Source organism: Chiloscyllium plagiosum, unplaced genomic scaffold (genome assembly GCF_037043375.1).
Source record: "Chiloscyllium plagiosum isolate Xiang-an unplaced genomic scaffold, Cpla_swu_hap1 HiC_scaffold_50, whole genome shotgun sequence".
Classification (NCBI taxonomy): Eukaryota; Metazoa; Chordata; class Chondrichthyes; order Orectolobiformes; family Hemiscylliidae; genus Chiloscyllium; species Chiloscyllium plagiosum.
The window spans coordinates 19,725,180-19,738,215 of record NW_028270188.1 but is presented as its reverse complement, the minus strand read 5'-3'; the positions used below and the strand labels follow the sequence as shown (position 1 = coordinate 19,738,215).

General features: G+C 63.3%; 1 protein-coding gene across 5 annotated transcripts in view; it reads right to left on the bottom strand.

Moving 5' to 3' along the window:
* LOC148135253 (uncharacterized) overlaps positions 1-13,036 on the bottom strand; it is a 147,697-nt gene that overhangs the window by 83,589 nt on the left and 51,072 nt on the right. The gene's annotated exons all lie outside the window — the stretch shown is intronic.

Sequence of the window (13,036 nt, the reverse complement as noted above, 5' to 3'; positions counted from 1 at the left end):
CACCCCCCCCCTCAGACATTCAATGGTGTTCCCATCCCTGACTCCCCCCACTCCCAACATCCTGGGGGTTACCACCGACTAGAAACCCAACAGGACCCACCACATCAACCCAGCGGCTCCAAGAGCAGGTCAGAGGCTGGGAATCCTGCAGCGAGTAACTCCCCTCCTGACTCCCCCCAAAGCCTGTCCCCACCATCGACAAGGCCCAAGGCAGGAGGGTGAGGGAATACTCCCCACTTGCCCCTGGGTGGGGGCAGCTCCAACAACACTCGAGAAGCTCGACACCATCCAGGGGGAAAGCAGCCCCCACACCCACAAACATCCCCTCCCTCCCTCCCCGCCACCGACACTCAGTAACAGCAGTGTGTACCATCCCCTCCCCCCGCCACCGACCCTCAGTAACAGCAGTGTGTACCATCCCCTCCCTCCCCCCACCGACGCTCAGTAACAGCAGTGTGTACCATCCCGTCCCTCCCCCCCCCACCGACCCTCAGTAACAGCAGTGTGTACCATCCCCTCCCCCCCACCGACCCTCAGTAACAGCAGTGTGTACCATCCCCTCCCTCCCCCCACCGACCCTCAGTAACAGCAGTGTGTACCATTCCCTCCCTCCCCCCCACCGACCCTCAGTAACAGCAGTGTGTACCATCCCCTCCCTCCCCCCCCCCATCCTCAGTAACAGCAGTGTGTACCATCCCCTACCTAGCCCCCCACTGACCCTCAGTAACAGCAGTGTGTACCATCCCCTCCCCCCCACCGACCCTCAGTAACAGCAGTGTGTACCAGCCCCTCCCCCCCACCGACCCTCAGTAACAGCAGTGTGTACCATCCCCTCCCTCCCCCCACCGACGCTCAGTAACAGCAGTGCGTACCATCCCCTCCCTCCCCCCCCACCGACGCTCAGTAACAGCAGTGTGTACCATCCCCTCCCTCCCCCCCACCGACCCTCAGTAACAGCAGTGTGTACCATCCCCTCCCTCCCCCCACCGACCCTCAGTAACAGCAGTGTGTACCACCCCCTCCCTCCCCCCCCACCGACCCTCAGTAACAGCAGTGTGTACCATCCCCTCCCTCCCCCCCCCACCGACCCTCAGTAACAGCAGTGTGTACCATCCCCTCCCTCCCCCCCACCGACCCTCAGTAACAGCAGTGTGTACCATCCCCTCCCTCCCCCCCCACCGACCCTCAGTAACAGCAGTGTGTACCATCCCCTCCCTCCCCCCACCGACCCTCAGTAACAGCAGTGTGTACCATCCCCTCCCTCCCGCCCACCGACCCTCAGTAACAGCAGTGTGTACCATCCCCTCCCTCCCCCCCCACCGACCCTCAGTAACGGCAGTGTGTACCATCCCCTCCCTCCCCCCCTACCGACCCTCAGTAACAGCAGTGTGTACCATCCCCTCCCTCCCCCCACCGACCCTCAGTAACAGCAGTGTGTACCATCCCCTCCCTCCCCCCACCGACCCTCAGTAACAGCAGTGTGTACCATCCCCCGCCCCCCCACCGACCCTCAGTAACAGCAGTGTGTACCATCCCCTCCCCCCCCCACCGACCCTCAGTAACAGCAGTGTGTACCATCCCCTCCCTCCCCCCACCGGCCCTCAGTAACAGCAGTGTGTACCATCCCCTCCCTCCCCCCACCGGCCCTCAGTAACAGCAGTGTGTACCATCCCCTCCCTCCCCGCCCCACCGACCCTCAGTAACAGCAGTGTGTACCATCCCGTCCCTCCCCCACCGACCCTCAGTAACAGCAGTGTGTACCATCCCCTCCTTCCCCCCACCGACCCTCAGTAACAGCAGTGTGTACCATCCCCCCCTCCCCCCACCGACCCTCAGTAACAGCAGTGTGTACCATCCCCTCCCTCCCCCCACCGACGCTCAGTAACAGCAGTGTGTACCATCCCCTCCCTCCCCCCCACCGACCCTCAGTAACAGCAGTGTGTACCATCCCCTCCCTCCCCCCACCGACCCTCAGTAACAGCAGTGTGTACCATCCCCTCCCTCCCCGCCCCACCGACCCTCAGTAACAGCAGTGTGTACCATCCCGTCCCTCCCCCACCGACCCTCAGTAACAGCAGTGTGTACCATCCCCTCCTTGCCCCCACCGACCCTCAGTAACAGCAGTGTGTACCATCCCCCCCTCCCCCCACCGACCCTCAGTAACAGCAGTGTGTACCATCCCCTCCCACCCCCCACCGACGCTCAGTAACAGCAGTGTGTACCATCCCCTCCCTCCCTCCCACCGACCCTCAGTAACAGCAGTGTGTACCATCCCCTCCCTCCCTCCCACCGACCCTCAGTAACAGCAGTGTGTACCATCCCCTCCCTCCCCCCCCACCGACCCTCAGTAACAGCAGTGTGTACCATCCGCTCCCTCCCTCCCCCCACCGACCCTCAGTAACAGCAGTGTGTACCATCCCCTCCCTCCCCCCCCACCGACCCTCAGTAACAGCAGTGTGTACCATCCCCTCCCTCCCCCCCCACCGACCCTCAGTAACAGCAGTGTGTACCATCCCCTCCCTCCCCCCACCGACCCTCAGTAACAGCAGTGTGTACCATCCCCTCCCTCGCCCCCCACCCTCAGTAACAGCAGTGTGCACCATCCCCTCCCTCCCCCCCCCACCCTCAGTAACAGCAGTGTGTACCATCCCCTCCCTCCCACCCCACCGACCCTCAGTAACAGCAGTGTGTACCATCCCCTCCCTCCCCCCCCCACCCTCAGTAACAGCAGTGTGTACCATCCCCTCCCTCCCCCCCCCACCCTCAGTAACAGCAGTGTGTACCATCCCCTCCCTCCCCCCCCACCGACCCTCAGTAACATCAGTGTGTACCATCCCCTCCCTCCCCCCACCGACGCTCAGTAACAGCAGTGTGTACCATCCCCTCCCTCCCCCCCACCGACCCTCAGTAACAGCAGTGTGTACCATCCACTCCCTCCCCCCCACCGACCCTCAGTAACAGCAGTGTGTACCATCCCCTCCCTCCCCCACCGATCCTCAGTAACAGCAGTGTGTACCATCCCCCCCCCCCCACCGACCCTCAGTAACAGCAGTGTGTACCCTCCCCTCCCTCGCCCCCACCGACCCTCAGTAACAGCAGTGTGTACCATCCCCTCCCTCCCCCCCCACCGACCCTCAGTAACAGCAGTGTGTACCATCCCCTCCCTCCCCCCACCGACCCTCAGTAACAGCAGTGTGTACCATCCCCTCCATCCCCCCACCGACCCTCAGTAACAGCAGTGTGTACCATCCCCTCCCTCCCCCCCCACCGACCCTCAGTAACAGCAGTGTGTATCATCCCCCCCCCCCACCGACCCTCAGTAACAGCAGTGTGTACCATCCCCTCCCTCCCCCCCCACACCGACCCTCAGTAACAGCAGTGTGTACCATCCCCTTCCTCCCCCACCGATCCTCAGTAACAGCAGTGTGTACCATCTCCCCCCCCCACCGACGCTCAGTAACAGCAGTGTGTACCATCCCCCCCCCCGACCGACCCTCAGTAACAGCAGTGTGTACCATCCCCTCCCTCCCTCCCCCCACCGACCCTCAGTAACAGCAGTGTGTACCAGCCCCTCCCCCCCACCGACCCTCAGTAACAGCAGTGTGTACCATCCCCTCCCTCCCCCCACCGACGCTCAGTAACAGCAGTGCGTACCATCCCCTCCCTCCCCCCCCACCGACGCTCAGTAACAGCAGTGTGTACCATCCCCTCCCTCCCCCCCACCGACCCTCAGTAACAGCAGTGTGTACCATCCCCTCCCTCCCCCCACCGACCCTCAGTAACAGCAGTGTGTACCATCCCCTCCCTCCCCCCCCACCGACCCTCAGTAACAGCAGTGTGTACCATCCCCTCCCTCCCCCCCCACCGACCCTCAGTAACAGCAGTGTGTACCATCCCCTCCCTCCCCCCCACCGACCCTCAGTAACAGCAGTGTGTACCATCCCCTCCCTCCCCCCCCACCGACCCTCAGTAACAGCAGTGTGTACCATCCCCTCCCTCCCCCCACCGACCCTCAGTAACAGCAGTGTGTACCATCCCCTCCCTCCCGCCCACCGACCCTCAGTAACAGCAGTGTGTACCATCCCCTCCCTCCCCCCCCACCGACCCTCAGTAACGGCAGTGTGTACCATCCCCTCCCTCCCCCCCTACCGACCCTCAGTAACAGCAGTGTGTACCATCCCCTCCCTCCCCCCACCGACCCTCAGTAACAGCAGTGTGTACCATCCCCTCCCTCCCCCCACCGACCCTCAGTAACAGCAGTGTGTACCATCCCCCGCCCCCCCACCGACCCTCAGTAACAGCAGTGTGTACCATCCCCTCCCCCCCCCACCGACCCTCAGTAACAGCAGTGTGTACCATCCCCTCCCTCCCCCCACCGGCCCTCAGTAACAGCAGTGTGTACCATCCCCTCCCTCCCCCCACCGGCCCTCAGTAACAGCAGTGTGTACCATCCCCTCCCTCCCCGCCCCACCGACCCTCAGTAACAGCAGTGTGTACCATCCCGTCCCTCCCCCACCGACCCTCAGTAACAGCAGTGTGTACCATCCCCTCCTTCCCCCCACCGACCCTCAGTAACAGCAGTGTGTACCATCCCCCCCTCCCCCCACCGACCCTCAGTAACAGCAGTGTGTACCATCCCCTCCCTCCCCCCACCGACGCTCAGTAACAGCAGTGTGTACCATCCCCTCCCTCCCCCCCACCGACCCTCAGTAACAGCAGTGTGTACCATCCCCTCCCTCCCCCCACCGACCCTCAGTAACAGCAGTGTGTACCATCCCCTCCCTCCCCGCCCCACCGACCCTCAGTAACAGCAGTGTGTACCATCCCGTCCCTCCCCCACCGACCCTCAGTAACAGCAGTGTGTACCATCCCCTCCTTGCCCCCACCGACCCTCAGTAACAGCAGTGTGTACCATCCCCCCCTCCCCCCACCGACCCTCAGTAACAGCAGTGTGTACCATCCCCTCCCACCCCCCACCGACGCTCAGTAACAGCAGTGTGTACCATCCCCTCCCTCCCTCCCACCGACCCTCAGTAACAGCAGTGTGTACCATCCCCTCCCTCCCTCCCACCGACCCTCAGTAACAGCAGTGTGTACCATCCCCTCCCTCCCCCCCCACCGACCCTCAGTAACAGCAGTGTGTACCATCCGCTCCCTCCCTCCCCCCACCGACCCTCAGTAACAGCAGTGTGTACCATCCCCTCCCTCCCCCCCCACCGACCCTCAGTAACAGCAGTGTGTACCATCCCCTCCCTCCCCCCCCACCGACCCTCAGTAACAGCAGTGTGTACCATCCCCTCCCTCCCCCCACCGACCCTCAGTAACAGCAGTGTGTACCATCCCCTCCCTCGCCCCCCACCCTCAGTAACAGCAGTGTGCACCATCCCCTCCCTCCCCCCCCCACCCTCAGTAACAGCAGTGTGTACCATCCCCTCCCTCCCACCCCACCGACCCTCAGTAACAGCAGTGTGTACCATCCCCTCCCTCCCCCCCCCACCCTCAGTAACAGCAGTGTGTACCATCCCCTCCCTCCCCCCCCCACCCTCAGTAACAGCAGTGTGTACCATCCCCTCCCTCCCCCCCCACCGACCCTCAGTAACATCAGTGTGTACCATCCCCTCCCTCCCCCCACCGACGCTCAGTAACAGCAGTGTGTACCATCCCCTCCCTCCCCCCCACCGACCCTCAGTAACAGCAGTGTGTACCATCCACTCCCTCCCCCCCACCGACCCTCAGTAACAGCAGTGTGTACCATCCCCTCCCTCCCCCACCGATCCTCAGTAACAGCAGTGTGTACCATCCCCCCCCCCCCACCGACCCTCAGTAACAGCAGTGTGTACCCTCCCCTCCCTCGCCCCCACCGACCCTCAGTAACAGCAGTGTGTACCATCCCCTCCCTCCCCCCCCACCGACCCTCAGTAACAGCAGTGTGTACCATCCCCTCCCTCCCCCCACCGACCCTCAGTAACAGCAGTGTGTACCATCCCCTCCATCCCCCCACCGACCCTCAGTAACAGCAGTGTGTACCATCCCCTCCCTCCCCCCCCACCGACCCTCAGTAACAGCAGTGTGTATCATCCCCCCCCCCCACCGACCCTCAGTAACAGCAGTGTGTACCATCCCCTCCCTCCCCCCCCACCGACCCTCAGTAACAGCAGTGTGTACCATCCCCTTCCTCCCCCACCGATCCTCAGTAACAGCAGTGTGTACCATCTCCCCCCCCCACCGACGCTCAGTAACAGCAGTGTGTACCATCCCCCCCCCCGACCGACCCTCAGTAACAGCAGTGTGTACCATCCCCTCCCTCCCCCCACCGACACTCAGTAACAGCAGTGTGTACCCTCCCCTCCCTCCCCCCACCGACCCTCAGTAACAGCAGTGTGTACCATCCCCTGCCCCCCACCGACGCTCAGTAACAGCAGTGTGTACCATCCCCTCCCTCCCCCGCCACCGACCCTCAGTAACAGCAGTGTTTACCATCCCCTCCCCCCCCACCGACCCTCAGTAACAGCAGTGTGTACCATCCCCTCCCTCCCCCCCACCGACCCTCAGTAACAGCAGTGTGTACCATCCCCTCCCTCCCCCCCACCGACCCTCAGTAACAGCAGTGTGTACCATCCCCTGGCCCCCACAAACCCTCAGTAACAGCAGTGTGTACCATTCCCTCCCTCCCCCCCCACCGACCCTCAGTAACAGCAGTGTGTACCATCCCCTCCCTCCCCCCGCCACCGACGCTCAGTAACAGCAGTGTGTACCATCCCCTCCCTCCCCCCACTGACGCTCAGTAACAGCAGTGTGTACCATCCCCTCCCTCCCCCCCACCGACCCTCAGTAACAGCAGTGTGTACCATCCCCTCCCCCCCCACCGACCCTCAGTAACAGCAGTGTGTACCATCCCCTCCCTCTCCCCCCACCGACCCTCAGTAACAGCAGTGTGTACCATCCCCTCCCTCCCCCCGCCCACCGACCCTCAGTAACAGCAGTGTGTACCATCCCCTCCCTCCCCCCACCGACCCTCAGTAACAGCAGTGTGTACCATCCCCTCCCCCCCCCACCGACCCTCAGTAACAGCAGTGTGTACCATCACCTCCCTCCCCCCACCGACCCTCAGTAACAGCAGTGTGTACCATCCCCTCCCTCCCCCACCAACCCTCAGTAACAGCAGTGTGTACCATCCCCTCCCCCCACACACCGACCCTCAGTAACAGCAGTGTGTACCATCCCCTCCCTCACCCCCCACCGACCCTCAGTAACAGCAGTGTGTACCATCCCCTCCCCCCACACACCGACCCTCAGTAACAGCAGTGTGTACCATCCCCTCCCTCACCCCCCACCGACCCTCAGTAACAGCAGTGTGTACCATCCCCTCCCTCACCCCCCACCGACCCTCAGTAACAGCAGTGTGTACCATCCCCTCCCTCCCCCCCCACCGACCCTCAGTAACAGCAGTGTGTACCATTCCCTCCCTCACCCCCCACCGACCCTCAGTAACAGCAGTGTGTACCATCCCCTCCCTCCCCCCCCACCGACCCTCAGTAACAGCAGTGTGTACCATCCCCTCCCTCCCCCACCAACCCTCAGTAACAGCAGTGTGTACCATCCCCTGCCCCCACACACCGACCCTCAGTAACAGCAGTTTGTACCATCCCCTCCCTCACCCCACACTGACCCTCAGTAACAGCAGTGTGTACCATCCCCTCCCTCCCTCCACCCGACCCTCAGTAACAGCAGTGTGTACCATCCCCTCCCCCCCCCCCACTGACCCTCAGTAACAACAGTGTGTACCATCCCGTCCCTCCCCCCCACCGACCCTCAGTTACAGCAGTGTGTACCATCCCCTCCCCCCCCCCCACTGACCCTCAGTAACAGCAGTGTGTACCATCCACTCCCTCCTCCCCCACCGACCCTCAGTAACAGCAGTGTGTACCATTCCCTCCCTCCCCCCACCGACCCTCAGTAACAGCAGTGTGTACCATCCCCTCCCCCCCCCACCGACCCTCAGTAACAGCAGTGTGTACCATCCCCTCCCTCCCCCCACCGACCCTCAGTAACAGCAGTGTGTACCATCTCCTCCCTCCCCCCCACCGACCCTCAGTAACAGCAGTGTGTACCATCCACTCCCTCCTCCCCCACCGACCCTCAGTAACAGCAGTGTGACCATCCCCTCCCTCCCCCCCCACCGACCCTCAGTAACAGCAGTGTGTACCATCCCCTCCCCCCCCACCGACCCTCAGTAACAGCAGTGTGTACCATCCCCTCCCCCCCCACCGACCCTCAGTAACAGCAGTGTGTACCATCCCCTCCCTCCCCCCCCACACCGACCCTCAGTAACAGCAGTGTGTACCATCCCCTCCCTCCCCCACCGACCCTCAGTAACAGCAGTGTGTACCATCCCCTCCCTCCCCCCACCGACCCTCAGTAACAGCAGTGTGTACCATCCCCTCCCTCCCTCCCCCCACCGACGCTCAGTAACAGCAGTGTGTACCATCCCCTCCCTCGCCCCACAGACCCTCAGTAACAGCAGTGTGTACCATCCCCTCCCTCCCCCCACCGACCCTCAGTAACAGCAGTGTGTACCATCCCCTCCCTCCCCACCGACCCTCAGTAACAGCAGTGTGTACCATCCCCTCCCTCCCCCCCCCACCGACCCTCAGTAACAGCAGTGTGTACCATCCCCTCCCCCCCACCGACCCTCAGTAACAGCAGTGTGTACCATCCCCTCCCCCCCACCGACCCTCAGTAACAGCAGTGTGTACCATCCCCTCCCCCCCACCGACCCTCAGTAACAGCAGTGTGTACCATCCCCTCCCTCCCCCCACCGACCCTCAGTAACAGCAGTGTGTACCATCCCCTCCCTCCCCCCCACCGCCCCTCAGTAACAGCAGTGTGTACCATCCCCTCCCTCCCCACCGACCCTCAGTAACAGCAGTGTGTGCCATCCCCTCCCTCCCTCCCCCCACCGACCCTCAGTAACAGCAGTGTGTACCATCCCCTCCCTCCCCCCACCGACCCTCAGTAACAGCAGTGTGTTCCATCCCCTCCCTCCCCCCACCGACCCTCAGTAACAGCAGTGTGTACCATCCCCTCCCTCCCCCCACCGACCCTCAGTAACAGCAGTGTGTACCATCCCCTCCCTCCCCCCACCGACGCTCAGTAACAGCAGTGTGTACCATCCCCTCCCTCCCCCACCGACCCTCAGTAACAGCAGTGTGTACCATCCCCTCCCTCCCTCCCCCCCACCGACCCTCAGTAACAGCAGTGTGTACCATCCCCTCCCTCCCCCCACCGACCCTCAGTAACAGCAGTGTGTACCATCCCCTCCCCCCCCCACCGACCCTCAGTAACAGCAGTGTGTACCATCCCCTCCCCCCCCCCGACCCTCAGTAACAGCAGTGTGTACCATCCCCTCCCTCGCCCCACCGACGCTCAGTAACAGCAGTGTGTACCATCCCCTCCCTCCCCCACCGACCCTCAGTAACAGCAGTGTGTACCATCCCCTCCCTCCCCCCACCGACCCTCAGTAACAGCAGTGTGTACCATCCCCTCCCTCCCCACCGACCCTCAGTAACAGCAGTGTGTACCATCCCCTCCCTCCCTCCCCCCACCGACCCTCAGTAACAGCAGTGTGTACCATCCCCTCCCTCCCCTCACCGACCCTCAGTAACAGCAGTGTGTACCATCCCCTCCCTCCCTCCCCCCACCGACCCTCAGTAACAGCAGTGTGTGCCATCCCCTCCCCCGCCACCGACCCTCAGTAACAGCAGTGTGTACCATCCCCTCCCCCCCCACCGACGGTCAGTAACAGCAGTGTGTACCATCCCCTCCCTCCCCCCCCCACCGACGCTCAGTAACAGCAGTGTGTACCATCCCCTCCCTCCCCCCCCCACCGACCCTCAGTAACAGCAGTGTGTACCATCCCCTCCCCCCCCACCGACGGTCAGTAACAGCAGTGTGTACCATCCCCTCCCTCCCCCCAATGACCCTCAGTAACAGCAGTGTGTACCATCCCCTCCCCCCCCACCGACCCTCAGTAACAGCAGTGTGTACCATCCCCTCCCTCCCCACCGACCCTCAGTAACAGCAGTGTGTACCATCCCCTCCCCCCCCCACCGACGCTCAGTAACAGCAGTGTGTACCATCCCCTCCCTCCCCCCCCCACCGACGCTCAGTAACAGCAGTGTGTACCATCCCCTCCCTCCCCCCACCGACCCTCAGTAACAGCAGTGTGTACCATCCCCTCCCTCCCCCCACCGACCCTCAGTAACAGCAGTGTGTACCATCCCCTCCCTCCCCCCCCCCACCGACGCTCAGTAACAGCAGTGTGTACCATCCCCTCCCCCCCACCGACCCTCAGTAACAGCAGTGTGTACCATCCCCTCCCCCCCCACCGACCCTCAGTAACAGCAGTGTGTACCATCCCCTCCCTCCCCACCGACCCTCAGTAACAGCAGTGTGTGCCATCCCCTCCCCCCCACCGACCCTCAGTAACAGCAGTGTGTACCATCCCCTCCCTCCCCCCACCGACGCTCAGTAACAGCAGTGTGTACCATCCCCTCCCTCCCCCCCACCGACCCTCAGTAACAGCAGTGTGTACCATCCCCTCCCCCCCCACCGACCCTCAGTAACAGCAGTGTGTACCATCCCCTCCCTCCCCCCCCCCACCGACGCTCAGTAACAGCAGTGTGTACCATCCCCTCCCCCCCACCGACCCTCAGGAACAGCAGCGTGTACCATCCCCTCCCTCCCCCCACCGACCCTCAGTAACAGCAGTGTGTACCATCCCCTCCCGCCCCCCCCACCGACCCTCAGTAACAGCAGTGTGTACCATCCCCTCCCTCCCCCCCCACCGACCCTCAGTAACAGCAGTGTGTACCATCCCCTCCCTCCCCCCACCGACCCTCAGTAACAGCAGTGTGTACCATCCCCTCCCTCCCCCCCACCGACCCTCAGTAACAGCAGTGTGTACCATCCCCTCCCTCCCCCCCACCGACGCTCAGGAACAGCAGCGTGTACCATCCCTTCCCTCCCCCCCACCGACCCTCAGTAACAGCAGTGTGTACCATCCCCTCCCTCCCCCCCACCGACCCTCAGGAACAGCAGCGTGTACCATCCCTTCCCTCCCCCCCACCGACCCTCAGTAACAGCAGTGTGTACCATCCCCTCCCTCCCCCCACCGACCCTCAGTAACAGCAGTGTGTACCATCCCCACCCTCCCCCCCACCGCCCCTCAGTAACAGCAGTGTGTACCATCCCCTCCCTCCCCCCCCACCGACCCTCAGTAACAGCAGTGTGTACCATCCCCTCCCTCCCCCCACCGACCCTCAGTAACAGCAGTGTGTACCATCCCCACCCTCCCCCCCACCGCCCCTCAGTAACAGCAGTGTGTACCATCCCCTCCCTCCCCCCCACCGACCCTCAGTAACAGCAGTGTGTACCATCCCGTCCCTCCCCCCACCGACGCTCAGTAACAGCAGTGTGTACCATCCCCTCCCTCCCCCCCACCGACCCTCAGTAACAGCAGTGTGTACCATCCCCTCCCTCCCCCCACCGACCCTCAGTAACAGCAGTGTGTACCATTCCCTCCCTCCCCCCCACCGACCCTCAGTAACAGCAGTGTGTACCATCCCCTCCCTCCCCCCCCACCCTCAGTAACAGCAGTGTGTACCATCCCCTCCCTAGCCCCCCAACGACCCTCAGTAACAGCAGTGTGTACCATCCCGTCCCTCCCCCCCACCGACCCTCAGTAACAGCAGTGTGTACCATCCCCTCCCTCCCCCCACCGACCCTCAGTAACAGCAGTGTGTACCATCCCCTCCCCCCCACCGACGCTCAGTAACAGCAGTGTGTACCATCCCCTCCCTCCCCCCACCGACCTTCAGTAACAGCAGTGTGTACCATCCCCTCCCCCCCCCACCGACCCTCAGTAACAGCAGTGTGTACCATCCCCTCCCTTCCCCCCCACCGACCCTCAGTAACAGCAGTGTGTACCATCCCCTCCCTCCCCCCCACCGACGCTCAGTAACAGCAGTGTGTACCATCCCCTCCCTCCCCCCCACCGACCCTCAGTAACAGCAGTGTGTACCATCCCGTCCCTCCCCCCACCGACCCTCAGTAACAGCAGTGTGTACCATCCCCTCCCCCACACCGACCCTCAGTAACAGCAGTGTGTACCATCCCCTCCCTCCCCCCCACCGACCCTCAGTAACAGCAGTGTGTACCATCCCCTCCCTCCCCCCACCGACCGTCAGTAACAGCAGTGTGTACCATCCCCTCCCTCCCCCCACCGACCCTCAGTAACAGCAGTGTGTACCATCCCCTCCCTCCCCCACCGACCCTCAGTAACAGCAGTGTGTACCATCCCCTCCCTCCCGCACCGACCCTCAGTAACAGCAGTGTGTACCATCCCCTCCCTCCCGCACCAACCCTCAGTAACAGCAGTGTGTACCATCCCCTCCCTCCCGCACCGACCCTCAGTAACAGCAGTGTGTACCATCCCCTCCCCCCCCCCCCACCGACGCTCAGTAACAGCAGTGTGTACCATCCCCTCCCTCCCCCACCGACCCTCAGTAACAGCAGTGTGTACCATCCCCTCCCTCCCCCACCGACCCTCAGTAACAGCAGTGTGTACCATCCCCTCCCCCCACCGACCCTCAGTAACAGCAGTGTGTACCATCCCCTCCCTCCCGCACCGACCCTCAGTAACAGCAGTGTGTACCATCCCCTCCCTCCCCCCACCGACCCTCAGTAACAGCAGTGTGTACCATCCCCTCCCTCTCCCCACCGACCCTCAGTAACAGCAGTGTGTACCATCCCCTCCCTCACCCCACCGACGCTCAGTAACAGCAGTGTGTACCATCCCCTCCCTCCCCCCACCGACCCTCAGTAACAGCAGTGTGTACCATCCCCTCCCTCCCCCCCCACCGACGCTCAGTAACAGCAGTGTGTACCATCCCCTCCCTCCCCCCCAACGACGCTCAGTAACAGCAGTGTGTACCATCCCCTCCCTCCCCCCCCACCGACCCACAGTAACAGCAGT